The 18,387-nt window shown below is 41.0% G+C and overlaps 1 long non-coding RNA gene across 1 annotated transcript in view; it reads left to right on the top strand.

Moving 5' to 3' along the window:
• The first annotated feature begins 842 nt into the window (after nt 1-842).
• The window catches only part of LOC309801177, a 125,841-nt gene continuing 108,296 nt past the window's right edge, over nt 843-18,387 (top strand). The window contains exons 1-2 of the long non-coding RNA XR_014293539.1: nt 843-1,071; nt 4,314-4,384. This is a non-coding gene — a long non-coding RNA (uncharacterized lncRNA). The remainder of the gene's footprint in view (nt 1,072-4,313; nt 4,385-18,387) is intronic.

Here is an 18,387-nt window from a genome sequence, read left to right as displayed (position 1 = left end):
GTGTAAGGATGTACCAAACTTGATACTACAAGAAGGTTTTTCGAACATTCTGTTTTTAGCAACAGAACTCCCCCACCCCCCAAATCTCATGCAGGTCCCCCAGATTTAAAACAGATCAAAAGCATTGCTCTGGTGAAATGGGGGTCAGGTCATGCGTTCTGAGCTCTACGCTACTCTTACAGAGCTGAGGCTTCTCAGAGAATGATGTGGAAAATTCTCTTCCAACATAAACCTGATTCACAAATTGTACCTTGCCAGCTTCTTCTGGGAGAGGGGACATGGTGTCCCGGGTACTCTCTTGTGGTTTGAGGGGTAGCAGGGGGCAAAGGGTGCATTAGCAACAGCTGCACCCCGGCTTCTGAACTAGTTGGCACGGCATTTATGCATGTCTCAAGCCTGTTCCTTAGGAGCTGTGCCCTTATTTGAGCCAGAACTACACAAAGGCATTGTCTTCAAACACTGGGGCTCCTCTTTCTTGACGGGCCCTTGTTTACCCATTCATCAGCAGGTGGTGGCTGGAACATTCTCCTTTGATTTTGTGGCTCAGGAGCAGCAGGCTAAAACCTAAGCTGAATAAACATCATATCATTTGGCACTGGCAGCATTCCTGGTAGCCCGGGTCAGGCGAGGTTTAAGGAGGATTAGGTTTAGATTAGAAAAGGGGTTGAGTTATTTTTTTCCCCTGTGGTCTCTCTTAAGTGCCTTAGGGTTTTGTAAGAGGAAAGTGGGCTGAGAGCCTGGGCTCATTTGCTCCAGAAATAAAAGTGGTGAGCTCGGTGTTCTTTTCTGGAAGACAGGGGTATGTTCTTCTCCCGAATATGGTTTCTCCCATGAGAGTCAAAAGCTCTTCGAATTTGCTGAAAGCTCTAGACCTTTTCTCTAGAGAACTGTGGGCGTTTGTGCGCGCGCGCCCACGTGGACGCACACACGGGCACGCTCACACCGGTGCGCGCACGCAAGCGCGCGCGCACACACAATTTGACTTCTCGGCGGTTCCTGAAACGCTCAGGCTGGAGGAATTTTAAGAGCCTACACAACTCACTAATGGGAGAGACCTCACGCTTCTCCGAGGTGAGCCTTGAGGGGCGGGGTGGTTGTCCTCCCCAGAGCGGCTCCTCGGTGACCACTGGCCGTGCGGCATTGCCCTTGCTGTCACAACGCCAGGTTTCCTTGGCAGTCCGGCCTTGGAGAGGCTGGCCGGGGGCTCTGGCACTTGCTCCTGTTTATAGCACAGAGTCTTGCTCCACTCCCTGGAGACGGCTGGCAAACCCAAACTAGCGAAACACAGGTTAGTGGGGAGTCGGGGAGGGGGGCAGTACCGCGGCGAACACCTTTTGAAGGCACACCTTCTCCTTAGATTCCCGGGAAGATTGTCCTTTCACCCTGGCGTCTGTCAGCTCCGGCTTTGCTTCTGGGGCAATTGTGGTTGGCTCTGTCCTCCAGGGAAAGAAACTGCTGACTGAATTTTTCCTCCTTGTACTTCTCTTTCTCAGTGGTGTCCTCCCCACCACCAGCACTTTTTTTTTTTAAGGGGTGAGACTAACATTTTTTTTCTCAGATAAATGGATGTCCCCACTTACAGTTAAACACCAGAGTGCCCAGGCTGCCGTTTACTTGTTGTGTAACAGGGAGCAAAACCTCCCTGAGCCTCAGTTTTCTCCAGGGATTAAAACAATACCTGCTGTATGGGGCAGTCATGAAAAATCAACATGGGGCAAGTTATTAGCAATTCTCTCACTCTAAGTGAATATTTGGGAATGGTTTACCATTAATGTTACAGGCAGATTCTTATCCTCCAATGGAACGTGATTTTCTCTCTAGAAACAGCCTTCTAGAGCCTTAAACGCAAGCATAGGCGTTCTCTAATTTCGCACAGGGAATTTCCATTTGCCACTTAGGATGAGCAACTACTCAGGTGGCATCGTTTTAGGGGCTGCTGAAGATTCGAATCCCAAATAGTACTCTTAGCGTGAAGGTAAGGGAACTTAGTGGTCCAACCAAGTCTACTGTGTAATAAATATATTTTAAAACATTCAAACTCTGCTTTTCATTTTTACACCATTGTTACGTAAGTGGAGAAGACCATTCTGGTTTCTATAAGAGTTAACATTTGAGCACTTTCCATGTCCTAGTAGATGTCCTAAGCACTTTAACTAGTTTAATCCTTGCCATAACACTCCAAATAGGTCCTATTATCATTTTATAAATGGAAACAGAGGCTCAGAGAGGTTAAGTAAATGGTCCAGGGTCACAGAGCTTGTAAGTATCAGAGCTGGTGGTAAATCTTCAGCCTCCTGCTGCTTCAGTCTCTCCAAATTTTTATGAGAATGTGTTGCTTCGCCTTACACTCCCTAAAATAATGATTTTCAGTTGAGAAGTTCATCCTTGCTCTCTTTGATAGGGCTGTCAGTCTCCCCCTAGCAAAAATCTCAGATGGCTTAACGCTGTCCAGAGCTTCAGATTTATTAATGCAGCCTTCACATTGTTTGTAAAGCTGCTGGATAATTTATTTTTTAACCTCCATGCTGAAGAAAATTATGTAAGTGCACACATGCTTCAGTGCTCATCAGTAAGGGGCAAAGAAGTAATAGTGTTTGTTTATATCATGCAAAATGTTTGCTACTAAACATAAGAAATAGTTGTTAAGGCTATACACAGACTCAGGTGGTGGAGCTTATAGAACTTACAACACGATCTCCAGCTTATCCTCTCATTTTTTTTGACCCTGAGCAAGTTTTGGATATGAACTAAATTTCTTTGTGATCTTTTTCTGATTATAAAAGTGTTATATGTCCCTTGTAGGAAATTCAGAAAATAAGGAAGAAGCCAGTAAAGAGGGAAGAGATATGAGGACATATGTATATGTGTAACTGATTCACTTTGTTATAAAGCAGAAACTAACACACCATTGTAAAGCAATTATACTCCAATAAAGATGTTATAAAAAAATAAAGAAGGGCCTCCCTGGTGGTGCAGTGGTTGAGAGTCCGCCTGCCGATGCAGGGGATACGGGTTCGTGCCCCGGTCTGGGAGGATCCCATATGCCGCGGAGCGGCTGGGCCCGTGAGCCATGGCCGCTGCGCCTGTGCGTCCGGAGCCTGTGCTCCGCAACGGGAGAGGCCACAACAGTGAGAGGCCCGCGTACTGCAAAAAAAATAAAAATAAAAAAAAAAAAAAGAAGCCAGTAAAATAGGGCTAAATTTCTTAGTGTGTGATCTGGGCCCAGAACCAAAGCTCTTTTGGGTTTAGTTAATACCTGTGGAGTTATTTTTGTGAAGAACTACAAAGAAGAGCCCTTTGATTCTAGGGCAATTTTAAGGTATTTTACCATAAGTCATTTTAAAGCAATCAAGTGAGAAAAAAGACAATTTTCTCTGCTCCTCATTGTTACAGATGAGTCTGTAGAGAATTGTTGAATGGGGGGGAAGGTAAGCTTATCACATCCCCAAATGCTGTGTATAATATGGCAGACTGGATTCTTGCTTTCTTTAAACTTACAAAATGATCTGGAATCTTGAGTTTCCAAAGCTGTGAGTTAAAAATATTTAACTAGAAATGTGATTTCCTGCTCCCCATTTCTCCCCATTTTCCTTCCTATTTATAAAAGATTAAAACACTATACTTAAAAAAAGAAAATTCATGAAAATCAAGTTTTCCATAATCACATTTGGATATTTGCAGTACTTAATATTTACATCTCACCTGAATATGAGTCAAAGAATGAGTTACCCCCACATATATTTCTCTCTCACTATTACTGGCCATCAAATATTTTAAAATATTTAAAAGTTATTTTTAGGCACTGCCTGCACATGAACACATAATAGAAAAAGATCAGGCCCTTTACTTATACATGTTCTCAGATCAACTATCCTGAACTGATACTGTGTGTTCAGAATGTCTCCAGTGGTATATAAAAAATTAGGTAGATTGGAACCTTATTTTCTTCTTTGGTAGGGAGGAGTTGATTTCATTCTAAACAACATCGCTTCCCATGTTGTCTATGGGCCTGGGTCCTGTAAAGCAATTAGTGTTTTCAAATTTACAGTACACAATTTCAGAGGCATTACTTGCTTGTGTAATCGCTTATTTATGTAATATTTATTTACTTATCACTTCATCTGTGAGCCTCAATGTGATTTGTAAATATTAACATATTGTAATTACGTTTCATCACAAGGAAAATATGATGTACAGTCATTAGTAGTTTCATACTATTATTAGCTTTGTAGTTGACCTAGAAAGCTGACATTTAGATTTGTGGTTGTGGCTTCTTTCTAACTTATAGTAAATCATTCTTCTCTTTGTGTCAGTGATTTGCTACCCTGTATTGAAAGAAGTCAGGATGATGCCACATTCCCAAGGGATACCAGAAGAACTCAATGTAAGTTTACTCTTTCTACTATAAGATTTTCAGTGTTTTGCCCTTAAGATGTTAGGAACATCTTTAACTGAGCACATGAAATTTAGGGTCCTCTAAATAACTGATATCACACTTCCTATAGTGACCTTTGAAAACCAGCCAAACAAACAAACAAAAAGTTGAGTATTATCAGCACCGCATTCACCAGGATGAAAAACAATAAACGAGCAAACCAACGTTACTATGACACCTAATTAGTCTGTCTGGGCTTGTGACCTTTCCCCTTTGCCTTTCCCTCTGAACCCTCTGCCCTTTTTCTTCCGAACTTCTTCGGATGGTGGAGCCCCATGTTGTGAATTATGATTTATAATCTCTTGTCTTGTGTTTATGACATTCTGCTTCTTTCCAACATGATTTATTGGTGACCTTGTTTTTAACATTTGGACATAATGCTTTTATATTTCAAAGCTGAACATTGATCTTTGTGTGTTATGTTTGGTTAATCTTGGGCAATGGATCTGGAGAACCACAGATGAGAAGCAGTAACAACAAAAAAAGGTCCCAGAAATGCAGTAGTAGCTGCTATGGTTCAACAGCAGGGATGTGAAAGCTGTGATGCACACAGCCACTCAGAGTAGGAACTTGTTTGGACTGTAAATCTGAGTAACTCCCTGACCCAGTAATACTTTCTGGGCCTCTGAGTCTAGGATAAGGATCATCTTTGACTTTATAGTGACTAACGGTGTCTGCTTTTCCAAAAGAATGATGAAGGATGGAAGGGGAAGGCACTCTTATCTACTTTTAATTATACATTTTTCCTAGCAATATGCTAATTTAATAAACAAATACCTGACTATAGCTCAACATGTCAATAATATTAGTCATGTGCATGTTAGCATGTTTAAATGTTGATAACTGTATCATTCTAGCCATTTGGGTTTGCAGACTTAGAATACAGATGTGCCCCCATGAGGACATACTGAGATGGTCTTCTCAAATTTTTCAATTTTACACTTAAATTAATATTAAAAGAAGTAATTACATTATAAAATTACAGTTTCCCAAAAGGCTTTTGAGTTCAGGTTCTTACTATCCTGGAAGGTGGCAGTTATTGGTCTTGGATCTTAGACACTGTAATTTTCATTAAGGCTAATTCTGTTAATTGCTTGGTGATCCATCCTTACACTGAATAGCCCACTTTCTAGGATACCTTCTTTATAAGTAATAGAAGTTCCTATTGAAGCAATCTAAGACTGGCATTTTATACATTATTATTGAGCAGGCCTCAGTAGAAGTAAAGTGACCGTTTTTCTTCCTTTGTTCCTTCCTTCCTGATTTACACTCTAGTTAAAAGGAAATATATGAATCCTGTACAGAAACCATGTGGCTAGCAAGTCAGTATTCTATTACCAAAGCTTATGTCTTATCTTTACCTGGTTGGAGATCCACCTAACTCTACCAGATAAGGGCCTCTGAAGAATATCTTTTGGAAAAAGCACAAGCACTAGATTTAGATGGATCTCTATCCAAATATGTCTCTTCCATGTAACTTACCATGTGACCTTGGACAAGTTAACACACGTGTAAAAGGAAGAAAACAATAGCAAACTTGTAGAAGGATTAAATTAGATAAAAGTATAAGTTAAGTACCTAAAATAATGCTTTCTACTTGCTAGACACTCTGTACCTAGACCTGAGGTAGTGAACTAATCGGTAAAATGTTCTTATGACTCTCATTAAATCTCCTTTCTCATAATTCTCTGCAGAAGCTTATGAAAAACAGTAAGCTTTTCCTTATGTAAGAATAATCCCACCTTTCAAAAAGAAAATTGTCACTTTCTCTGTACCAACAATTATTTCTTATTCATCGTACTTGTTCAGTCAGAGAAGTATACAATGATTGAAACAGATGAAGAGAAATCAAGAACTGTCCTTACTCAGGTTGGCCACAGTTGACAATGAAATTTCAAAGAGGAATAATATTGTAAGCAGAATGAATTAGAAGATTGAACTGCAAAAGATCTAGAAAGATAAGAAGCCATATAGATACAGCATCTGAAAAATGTAAGATGAAATTCAAGCAAGGTGTTCTAATGTATTGGAAAATGGAAGGGGTTGCTGGACCAACCCCTTGAATCACTTAAACTTAGAAGTAATTATGAAGGAAAAGTCCATTCGAAGGAGATAAGTTCAAAAGAGGCACTGAAAAAAATGTGATTAATCCTATCAAAAACAGTTGGTAGGGGGGATCAGAATAATAATAAGACTTAACCATTTCACAAAGACCTTTTGTGCATGCCATCTCTGTTTCTCAGAGCAGCCTTTGAAGAGGGGAACCTCACTTATTATTTTACAGATGTGGAACTGAAGCTCAGGCACAAGCAAGTGACTTGCCCAAAGTCATATAGGTAGTACAGGATTCAAAGTCCATTTTAATCTGCTCTGAGGGAAAATCTGATGTGGTTGTTTCACTAAGGACTAATGACTTTGATTAACTCTATTTCTGATAGAAGGCAAACTATTTTTCTGCCTTGAATATGTTAACCTGAATAATTTAGGAAAATATTTAGAAGTCTTAATTATAGACATTATCTTTCAGGTTATCTTCAGCCTCTAAATGTTTATGTAACTATATTAAGTTTCTGAGGGATATATATGTCCCAAAAGAGACTTCAGACAAACACAACTGTATTAATACCAACTAAGACTTAAGCCCAAACCCATGTTGGATTTTCTATCCTGGTGACCTCAGCTAAGCTATGTCTTCACCTTGGGTGAACAAGGCTTAGTATAAAGGCAGACCGAAGATAAGAGGCTTGATTGCACTCCAAATCACACTGGACATTTGTTGGTCATCTTGCATAAAATTAGAAAATAAAATTAACTGAAGTGTAATAACACGTATATGGTAAAATGCACAAACCTTGAGTGTACTTCTTGATGAAGTTTTACATTTGTATACACCCATGTAAATTACTGCCATCAAGACATGGAACATTTCTGGCGCCTGCAGCCCTTTTTAGAGTATCTGTAAAAATGAACTCTCCTTCTCTAAACTATCAGTGAGTAGAAAGATGGCCTTTGTCTACAGACTTAATTGAGCAGGTAATTATTTTAAAACTGCAGGGAGTCCTTAGATATTCAGAGGGATGCCTAAGCTGACTGTGTGGGTGCATCAGGCATTTACTGCATCTTGATGTTTCCGGCTGTTGCTCTGTGATATTTCACCCTTCCATGTCTCTTGTAACTGGTTTCCTTCTGAGGAGCCAGTCACTCCTTCCATGTGGTTTGGACATTTCTTTCCTTTTTTTTGGCCGAGCTGTGGGGCTTGTGGGATCTTAGTTCCCCCAATCAGGGATCGAAGCTGGACCCTCAGCAGTGACAGTAGTCCTAACCATTGGACTGCCAGGGAATTCCCATTCCACGTGGTTTGAATCAGACTAATCCTACCCCTGGAGCTCCCGGGTTGGATGAGAGGAAGTAGGCTTAAGCCAATGAGTACACTGCATTCCCCTACCCACAATAGTAGGCTGAGGGATCGACACGTGATTCACTGGCGCCAGTGCAATGCAGTGAGACTGCTGAGACTTCTGGGATTGAGGCAGGCTCACGCTTTAAGTTGGTGTTGAATGCTGAAAGATGTGAAAAGTTAGTACAGTAATCTTGCAACAATGAGCAAAAGATATCTGAGAGAGAGTCAGTACTAGGGAGAATGGAGCCGTCGGACTGAAAGAAGGAAAGCTGATCTGCAAGCAGGGCAGAGTTCCCATATCCAACCATACCTGAAACAAGATCTAGTCCTGAACTTTTATTATAAGACTCAACAGATTCTCTTGCATAAACCAGTTTGAATTGGGTTTTCTGTCACTTGCAGTCAAAATGACCTAATATGTGTCTCTTAGGGCTGAATTATTCTCTATAACAGAATGAGGGGATTTTTTTTCTTCTTTTAAAAGAGAGTACACACACAGGGAGGGAGGAATGAAGAGAGGGAGGCTGGAGTGCCAATTGTTGCAGAAAAGGATGGAAGACGTTTTTAAAAAGCAAGGATGACGAATATCATATGCATGTTTTTGCAGTCTTTGCAAAGTAACTTTCATCTTTTCAAAACTCTAGTAAAGTTGGCTACATACAAGAATGCCTTGTGTGGACTGTATGTGTGTGAGAGAGAGGGAGGGAGGGAGGAAGAAAGACTGGATTCTACATTGTATTGACATAATACGAAATAAGGAAAACAAGAGGTGATGAAAAGATCAGCTCCAAACTCAACAAATTCAACAGAATAGGAACTTGGAGTCAGAGCTGACACTGAGAATATAAGCCCTCCAGAAATTCGTAGAATTGTTGAGGAATGCCTTGGACTTTCCACAGGGGATAAAGGGTTGAGCCTATCTCCCCTGGATCTTAAGGGGTAAGATGACACCAACTAATTATGGCTTACATTATTCCTAAGTCTATTTGTTTGACAATAACATTACTTACTAGTAATAATTTTCTTAACTAATTCTAACTTTGGATCAACTAAACAAATCCAAAAAGCTAACATATAAAATTCTGTGTGCAGAGTGAAAAACAGATAATGGGAAGACATTTTCCAAAAATCTCTTGAAATAAGGAATTTTAAAATCAACAAACTATTCACTTTACTGCTTTTCAAAAAGTCAGTTTCCCCAGCCCCAAACATACCCAAAGGGAAACAATATGCAGGCACTTCCCAGTGTTTAATGTAGCTGCCTGTGCATAATGCTAGACCCAAATGACTTTAACTCAGTTGCAGTCTCTTGAAGTTACTAGTTAGCCCCAAATAGGATATTTACCACTTATTTTGAGTAATAATACTTACCACCCCACCCTACCCTGGCTGCTTCTGTTCAGTGAACATTCATTAACTTGTAACTGTATTTGATTTTCAGCGAGTATAGAGTAGTATAAGTAGTGTAAAGTAGGCAGGATCTACACCCTCAGAAATTCCATGTGGAAATCATACAAATATATGATTAACACATCCTCCACTGGCTAATTACAACTGCAGGAAAGTGATAGTATGTCGTATAAGGTAAGGAAATGGGAAAGCCAGATATTGCATGTTGGCTCTCCAGGAAATGGACTCTGAGGTGGAAATTAGTATGCAAATTGTTTATTAGGGAGTGCTTTAAGGATCAAAACTTGTGGAAGGAAGGGAACGGGAAGGAAGAGGGATTAGGAAGGGAAATCATTAGTGTTGTAATGTCGTCTAAATCAAGGTCTAGGGGACCCCACGGGGAGCACTGAATCCGGGATGGCTTTTCAGAGTTGTTCTTATTTGAGAGGAGGAAGCATGAACCAATCATTGGATGCTGGCTGCCCCAGGAAGGGATGTGACATTGGGTGGAACAGCCCTGAGGACCGTCAGTTGACATCCTTCCCAGAAACAGCTAGAGGAATAAATCCTTCAGTCCTAGAAGGGGGATCTGTGCCATGGCACACAGCATCCATACCACCAGAAATTATTTAAGGTTTTGAAATTCAATTAATCTGGTTATGCTCTAGACATATTAACCCCCCAGGGCTTTTGGGGGGTCAGAGCGACTCTCCTGGACAGATTCACCTTGAGCAGTAAGCTTCTTCATTCTTAGCCACCTTATTAATCCATCTAATAAGAACATTTTCCCAGAGGGGGGAACATGTTAGCCACAAGATAACCTTGCTTGGGATAAGAAAGAAATTACTGACATTAGAGCAAAGTGGTTTGGAGTTGATTCTGGAGTCAGACAGAGTGATAGTCCTGTCACTGGAGTGGTCTAAAAGCTTTGCATACTGTTAACTTACTTAGATCTTTGCGTGTATGGGGGCACCAAATGGTTGATAATGTCTGTCATGGGAAGGCAGCTGAGATGCTGCTCAGTTGCTACTATTTGCAACTTAAACATGTGCTGTCAATGAAGAAAGAAAGTAACCAAGCTTGTGAAGATGCCCTGAGTTCAGAGCTGTTAGCTACCAGCTGTGACTTCATATTTTCAAGTGCATTATTAATGTTTTGTTGACTATCTGCAGACACGCAAGAAACATGGAAATAACTGCTGCATCTACTGATTTCACGGACGTGGCTGGAATGTGTCCCATTTCAGGATAATGGGAATGGGCTGTCTGCATTATTGCTCAATTAATTAATTAACATAATGGTCCCATTATGTATTATAATGGTCACATTATAAAGGCCAGCACCTCACAAATGATTGGCTTTGTGTAGCAGAAGCGAGTGAAAATAATACAGGAGAGACAGTTGTGGCTAGGCCCTGTGCTAATTCAATTCATAATCACTTAAAAAATAAGAAACATCAGATGCTCTTAATCAGAGGTTTTCTCTTCATTAGAGAAATATGCCTTGCCATATTTTTGTCTGAGAACCACTACGGAGTTACAGGGAGTTTAGGGACAGCTCTGAGCAAAGTTGATCATAGCCTGCTCAGTTGATTATAGTATGCTTTCTGTTTGCTTGTCATGTGAGTAGAGAGAGCTTCAACTGCCTGACACAAAAGGACTGGACATGCCAGAGAATTATGTATTGTGTTATTTGTTAAACTTTAGAAATGAGACCAAGGCTTAATGCTGAAAACCTCTAATCAGCATTGGATTGTTCAGACTCAAAGCTGTGTTTATAATAATAGCAGATAGTAGGATGGAGGTATCATCCATTTGCAAGTTAAATAGAAACATTGTAATTGAAAGCTCATTAAAATTTTTCCAGATAGTTAAAAATTAATAATAACTCGATGACTTTACTGAAAAAAGAGGAAAAACTATTTGTTAAACTTTTTGAGTTGCTAGAAGCATCTCTGTCCCCAGTGAACATTGGGCGGGTAGCAACACAAAGTAACTCACCCTAATGTATTACATTCTTCATACTAATAGATAAATAACATCCAAGAAAAAACAAGATTATTTTAGCTACCACACTAATAATTGTAATATGCCAAGGTAGGGTGAAAAAACACTTCTTTTGTCCTGCAAATGTTGATAACATTCAGATGTTATCAAAATCTGAATAGAGTACACAGGAATTTTTGCATTTTATTATAGTAAAGGGTACTAAAGTAAAGTGTTGGTTTTAGAATAGTACCTAAAAACTTTAAGGACATCTTGCTTTGTTTTCCCCTGTTTATAAGCTTTCTAGCCACTTTTTTTGATTAGCGTGTGGAAGAGGGGTTATCTTTTATATTATTTATTTTTTTAGCAGATAGTTTTTTTTAATAGACTTAGTGTTTTTGAGCAGTTTTAGGTTCACAGAAAAACTGAGAGGAAGGTACAGAGATTTTCCATACACCCTCTGCCCCCATACATGCACAGACCCCCTCATTATCAGCGTCACCCGCCAGAGTGGTACATTTGTAATATCTGATGAATCCACATTGACATGTCATTATCCTAGAGTTCAGAGTTTATATTAGAGTTCACTCTTGGTGTTGTACATTCTGTGGGTTTGGACAAATGTATAATGACATGTACCCACCACTATAGTATCATACAGAATAGTTTCACTGCCCTAAAAATCCTCTGTGCTCTGCCTATTAGATAATTATTTTTAATAACATAATTATAATAACAGCAAGCTCTGAAGACAGCTCTTAAAAATCATCAGCCTGAAGAAATTCTATGCGGCTCACAAGATTTGGATGACTGTGGCCTATATTTACCATTGTATTCCATTTTCTGAGCTATCAGCATCTCTGATTATAGTTCACCATACACAGGCCAAAAACATCCACCTGTAACAAATATATCCGAGCTTACCCACTGAGGCAGTGGGGTGAAGCTGATTTCTAAGATGACTGTAAAGGGTGACAGGGAGACACATTTTCATTTATACTATTCAAATATGCAGGCAGGAGCCCCTTTTTTGCCCTGCTTTGGTCTATGGCTTAATTCTTCTGTCTAATCTTTACTTCCCTTTTAAGTTACATCTTATTTGATTAAGTGAAACAGAAAGTAAATTAGGAAAAGCCCAAAATACTTTGACAAATTTAGGTCATTGAAAAGGCCTAAGGATTTTTTTCTTCTTATTAAGGGGTCAAGTTCATTCATTTGTTTGCTCATTTGTTCAGTCAATCAACAAGCATACATTGAAAGTCGTGTATTCCAAGCCCCGTAAGGCCCTACGGGTACAACGATGAGAGCATAGGCTTTGAGAAATGGAGGGAAATCCCTATCTTCTCTCCTCCCTGTCCCATTTGCTTTATTTCCCCTGGTTGCCCAATACACACATACTTGGGGATAGGCCTGTGGATCTAGTACCCCCTCAGGCTCCACTCGACATCATTTTAGTAGAATCATTTTATGGCAGGGAGCAGCAATTACTTAGGATTTTTTTTCTTTTTAGTGGTTTTGAAAAATCAACTATTCCTTTGCTAGCAGATCTTTCTGGATTTTATGTTACCACACAGTCAATTGCAGTGAATTCATAAATGAAGAACCAGTTTTCTTTGCATCATCGGGGCAGTAGGAGATGTGCCAGTCCTGCTAATCACTTAGTGATCAGTATGTGCGTAAAACACATCAAGGTTGAGAGCAATGTCACATAGAGTACGAATTGGGGAGTCACAAAGACCTGGATCTGAATCCAGGCTCCATCACTTAGGAGCTCTGTGATCCTGGGCAGGCTATTTACCTTTTCTGAACCTTTGTTTCCTACTTTGTAAAAATGAGTGATACTGCCCGCCTCACCTATGGTGAGAGTTAAATGTGGGTCTACTTCAAGTTGCTCCAGGTCTTGCCAGCCTGAGGGTATGAAACTGATCGTCTTAGGGATCGTGTATGAGTTTGCTTGGGCTGCCATAACAAAATACCACAGACTGGGTAGCTTAAACAGTGGAAATTTACTTTCTCAAAGTTCTGGAAGCTGGAAATCCAAGATCAAGGTGCTGGCAGGGTTGGTTTCCTCAGGGCCTCTCTCCTTGGCTTGTGGATGGCCATCTTCTTGCTGCCTCTTCACGTGGCTGCCTCTTTATGCAAATGCACCCCTGGCGTCTCTTCCTCTTCTTGTAAGGTCACCAGTCATGTTGGATTAAGTTCCACCCTAACAGATTCATTTTAACTTAATCACCTCTTTTAAAGGCCTTATCTCCAAATTTTGAGGTCCTGGGAGTTGGACTTCAACATACCAATCTACGGGGATACAATTCAGCCCATAAGAGGTAGTAACTTGGATTTTACTGTGTTGCATTCATCTATGTAATGCTGGAGTGTAGCTCAATATAAATCCCAGAAGGTACCTTATAGGTGTTCATGGCTTTCCAGTTCTTCCACTCTTGCTCTGCCCAGGAAGCCACTTTGAGGAACCTCTCCACCACCACTCCTGCCTGAGACCTCAGTGAGGACAAGATGTCTGCCCCCAAGGTGCCCTGCCTGGTGCTGAGGATGCCTGGGCAGCACAGCCCCCTTTGCAGCCTGCACTGCAGCACAGCCAGGCCCTAACTGTGGGGAGAACACCGCTCACCCGGCTCTGCATCACGGCCTGTCACCAGGCCTGCAGCCAGGTTGCTTATACTTCTGTGTCTCAGCTTCCCTTGTGAAAACATCTGGTTCATCATCTGTCTGCAGCCTCTTGCCCAAGATGCTTCAGACAGTATGGAATCAAATGCCACGCTCTGTTCCCTTCCCTAGTCTCTCAACATCAGGCACCAAGTCACGCCACCCCTCCCACTCCAGGTTCAGCCAAAAACCTCATTGACGTTGACTTCTGGCGACCCTCCCTACCAGGTTGTTCACAGGCTCAGACAAATCTGAATCCCAATTCCAGTTTAGGGCACAGGACTGCTTTACATGTAAACTCTTGCACTTTCCCCAACACGTTTTTCAGCAAGTGGCTTAAAGGGGGTAATGCCATTGGTTTCTGATTCTGCTGTCTTTGCCATTGGCATCCTATAGTGATTAAGAAGGTGGGCTCTGCAGGGCTTCCTTGGTGGCGCAGTGGTTGAGAGTCCGCCTGCCGATGCAGGGGACACAGGTTCATGCCCCGGTCCGCGAGGATCCCACGTGGCCGCAGAGCGCCTGGGCCCATGAGCCATGGCCGCTGAGCCTGAGCGTCCGGAGCCTGTGCTCCGCAATGGGAGAGGCCACAACAGTGAGAGGCCTGCATACCGCAAAAAAAAAAAGAAAAAAAGAAGAAGGTGGGCTCTGCAGTCAGATTGCCTGGACTTCAAATCCTCTTCTGTGACCTTGGGCTGGAAACTTATGTTCCTTAAGCCTCAGTTTTCCTATCTGTAAAATAGGTATAGTAACAGTTCTTACTTCATAGGATTATAGTAAGAATTAAATTGGTAAGACATGTAAAGAATTCATCCCCATGCCTCGAACACTATGATTCTTATCATTGTCATCTAATATTCTCTGAATACTAATTCTAGGTACTGCTTTCAGGCATTATGACATTTCATTCTCAAACAATCCAACAAGGGAAGTCCCCTTCTGATCTTGATTTTACAGATGAGGAAACAGTTGTCAGTAGCCCGAGGTGGCACAGTTAATAAGGATTCAGTCCAGTTCATTTGGACTCTTCAAGACTCTGCTCTAAGCACTGTGCTCAGTAAGTGATATTTATTATTACTGTAGTCATGATTAGTTAGTCAACAGATTTTATATAGATGCTGAATGCACTTCAGTAGGTGGAGTGAAAATACAAAACTTTAATATTTTCTTTCAAGGATCTATAATCTCACTGGGAAGGCTGGATCTATGTATGTAAAAGCAGAAGTGAAATAACAAGGTGCTGTGTGTAAATAAATAGTGGAGATAATATACATTTTGAGTCTCAAAGAGGGAGAGGGAGAGTTTGTGGCTGACCAGTGTGGTCAAGGAAGGCTTCATGGAGGAGCTGGAACTATGAGCTTGGTAACTGTTTGATGATTGAGTAACTTAGGAAGACATTGAGGAATAAGTGGGACTGGGAGAAATTAAGAGGAGGAGGAAGGAAAAGCATTTCAGAAGATTAAGTTGAGTGAGTAAACTGCTAAATTGGAGGAAATACCAGTATTGTTTAGATTAGTAACTTAGAGTGACCCTGAATACATGTGTCCCCAGATACATTCAAAGTGAAACAACTTTTGTAAAGCTACCAAACCTTTTTAACTTCAGGGCATATTTAGAAAATGGTAAGATATTGATGACACATTGGGGTAAATGAATGAGGCTTCTAGAAAATGGAACCAGCAGTCACAGGCTAGGCCAGGCTCTAGCCGCCAGGCCTCACCAGCTGCCTGAGGGCTGAAGGGAATCAGTGTCTTGGTTCTAGGCCCCGTTCTAAACAGCTTAAAAAAATAGTCGGGGAGAATAGAAATGTACCAGTATTTCTTAGTGTGTTTTTACATAATTACCACCTGATAGTGTCTAAAACAATAAGCTACACATTACCAAAGCAAACAGAGAAATATGCAATTAATTTTACATTAACCCAATGGTGAAGCTAGTCCAAAAGTTTCAAAATGAGACAGGAGAAAGGAAGCCAGCCATGATAGATGAAAACAAATTAAGACCTAGTGCTTTCTGAGTTTAAACACTCCACCAGCAAAAGTCAAACAATAAAAATGACAATTAAAAAGCACATTTTTATTAGGTGATGTCTGACCACACAGAATGCTGGGAACTGGCTTTATTTATTTAGTCCACCCGAAACAGCAGGATAATACATGCATGGTTGCACATTTTAGGTGGTGGCCCATCAGTTCCTGCCTCCAAGGCTGGTTGAAAGAGAACATTCTGTGCATTTTGCATGATTAGTAAATTGGAGTGGACACCAGGACACATAAGTATCACTCTTAGACCCAGACAAGAGGGGCCCTGACCTGGGACGCATAATTTAGACGGTTCTGCTCTGGCTTGCCACATGAGGCATCCCTGCTTATGGGGCGAGGGATCCATGGGACCAAACGACTGTGCCCATCTGGAATCCAGCAGTCCCCTCCCCACCTTGACCAATGGCTTCCTGCCACTTTTGAGGGCTTCTGCAGACCTCATCCCCAAGTCTCTCCTTGGGGGAGTAAATGGCACCACTGGTGGGAAAACCCCTGGCCATAGGGTAACCAAGTCCCTCAGAGTCGAGGACAGGGCCAGGGTGGGTGGGAGAATTGGGCAAGTGTCAGGGCCCAGCTCTCCCTATGCCACTGTATTCCAACGAGGAGGTCTGGGGAGTCTGAAAATTCTAAATTCCAGCCTGGCCCTCTAGGTCATTATAAAGGTACATTTGTCAAGGTATGCCATTTATCTGATTGTCCACTTATACCTTTTAAATACTTAGACATAAGGTATGTGGATCTCCTTTGTATTCTTACCATGGACCCACAAATGCTTGTGGTGGACCCAGGACACACAAGAGTCTGACAAAAAGCACAACAGGACAAGGACATAGAAATTCGGAGTCCCATCTCCTCTTATTCCAGGGCTAGGAAGTCCGTGGCATAAATTTGGCCTGTGGGTGCTGTGTGTACTACCAACTCCATGTCTTTCTGTTCTCTTTCTTTTCTTTTTTTTACTTTCTTCCTCGTGATCCAATGTGTCCCTTGCACAAACTGGAAGATCAGCCAGTGTCCACCTTGGGCACCACATAGGTGATCACCAATAGGTACATGAAGATAAAACACAGTCACTCAGAATTAGAAAAATATGAATTACTTACCCAGCAACACATCCCCCCATGGGCATAAATGCCTAGCTCTGTGTCACATTCAAAACCAGCCCATGCATTGTTCTAGTTCTCTTTTCCTAAAGCTGGCCATTCCTAGCCTTTTGGAGTAGTTTGCTTAATGTTTTATTTTAATGGATTATCAATGCTTTTGTTTGCTTTCAGATCATATCTGCTACCTCAGTCCATATTAATATCTCCTTTAAATAGAAATTAAGCCAAAATCAGTGTTAAAAGTTCTTCACCTTAACATAGCTTTCATTGTAGAGTGTCTGGAAGAAATTCCCATTCCTATCCTTCTTATATTAATGCGTTTTTGTAGCTTAAGTTAGAAATGAAGGTAAATCACTCAAAGTAGACTTTGAGTGTAGTTTGTACCAGAGGTGCTAATTATTGATTTCATTAACCTTTAGGCTCTAGGATTCAGGAATTTACACAAACTTAAAGGAGAAAATATTCTAGTTGCCTTCATCTGCCTAATAACTGTAAAAATTTTCTTGACAGGCTGACTTTGGGCATGCTTATTAACAAGGAGGTATTGAACACCAAAGTCAGGTGATATTGTCTGATTTTCTCTTTAGAAAAAGAGAAAGGAAAGAGATTGCCTTGAGGAAAGGTCTAGAGATCTGAATACAGAAAATGTGAATTTGAATCCCAGCAGTGCCTCTCATTAGCTGCACAACTTTGAGTAGGTTACTTACTGTCTCTGAATCTTAGTTTCCTCAATTGCCAAGCAGAAGTAGCATCTATGGGTGGGATTGCTGGTTGTCTCAAAAGAGACTATGTATGATAAAATTTTTTGTAAACTAAAAATCACTGTAAAAATATTAGTTATTATTAAATGCCCGTTACAAGGCTGCTTGCTTTCAAATCTCTGTAAGAAGAGGATAGGGAAGAAGTTTCAGAAAAAATAGAGAAAAATATATGGGAAAAATGATACAGACTAAACCAGAAACCACTTTAAGTATTTAGTTTCTACCTGTTAGACTGTGTTTGCAGTGGGTGCTGAATAAATAGTATTGACCATAAACAAAACTGAATTTTTTTTTGTTTATTGACCATAAACAAAACTGAATTTTTAATTTTTTTTTTTTTTTTTTTTTTTTTTTTTTTTTTGCTGTACGCGGGCCTCTCACTGCTGTGGCCTCTCCCGTTGCGGAGCACAGGCTCCGGACACACAGGCTCCGCGGCCATGGCTCGCGGGCCCAGCCGCTCCGCGGCATGTGGGATCTTCCGGGATCGGGGCACGAACCTGTGTCCCCTGCATCGGCAGGCGGACTCTCAACCACTGCGCCACCAGGGAAGCCCTGAATTTTTAATTTTTTTATTGAAGTATAGTTGATTTACAATGTTATGTTAGTTTCTGGTGTAC

The sequence above is a fragment of the Mesoplodon mirus genome (genome assembly GCF_964341445.2).
Source record: "Mesoplodon mirus genome assembly, chromosome: 1".
In the NCBI taxonomy this organism is placed as follows: Eukaryota; Metazoa; Chordata; class Mammalia; order Artiodactyla; family Ziphiidae; genus Mesoplodon; species Mesoplodon mirus.
Note: the sequence above shows the minus strand (reverse complement) of the source record. Positions and strands in the feature narration are given on the sequence as shown.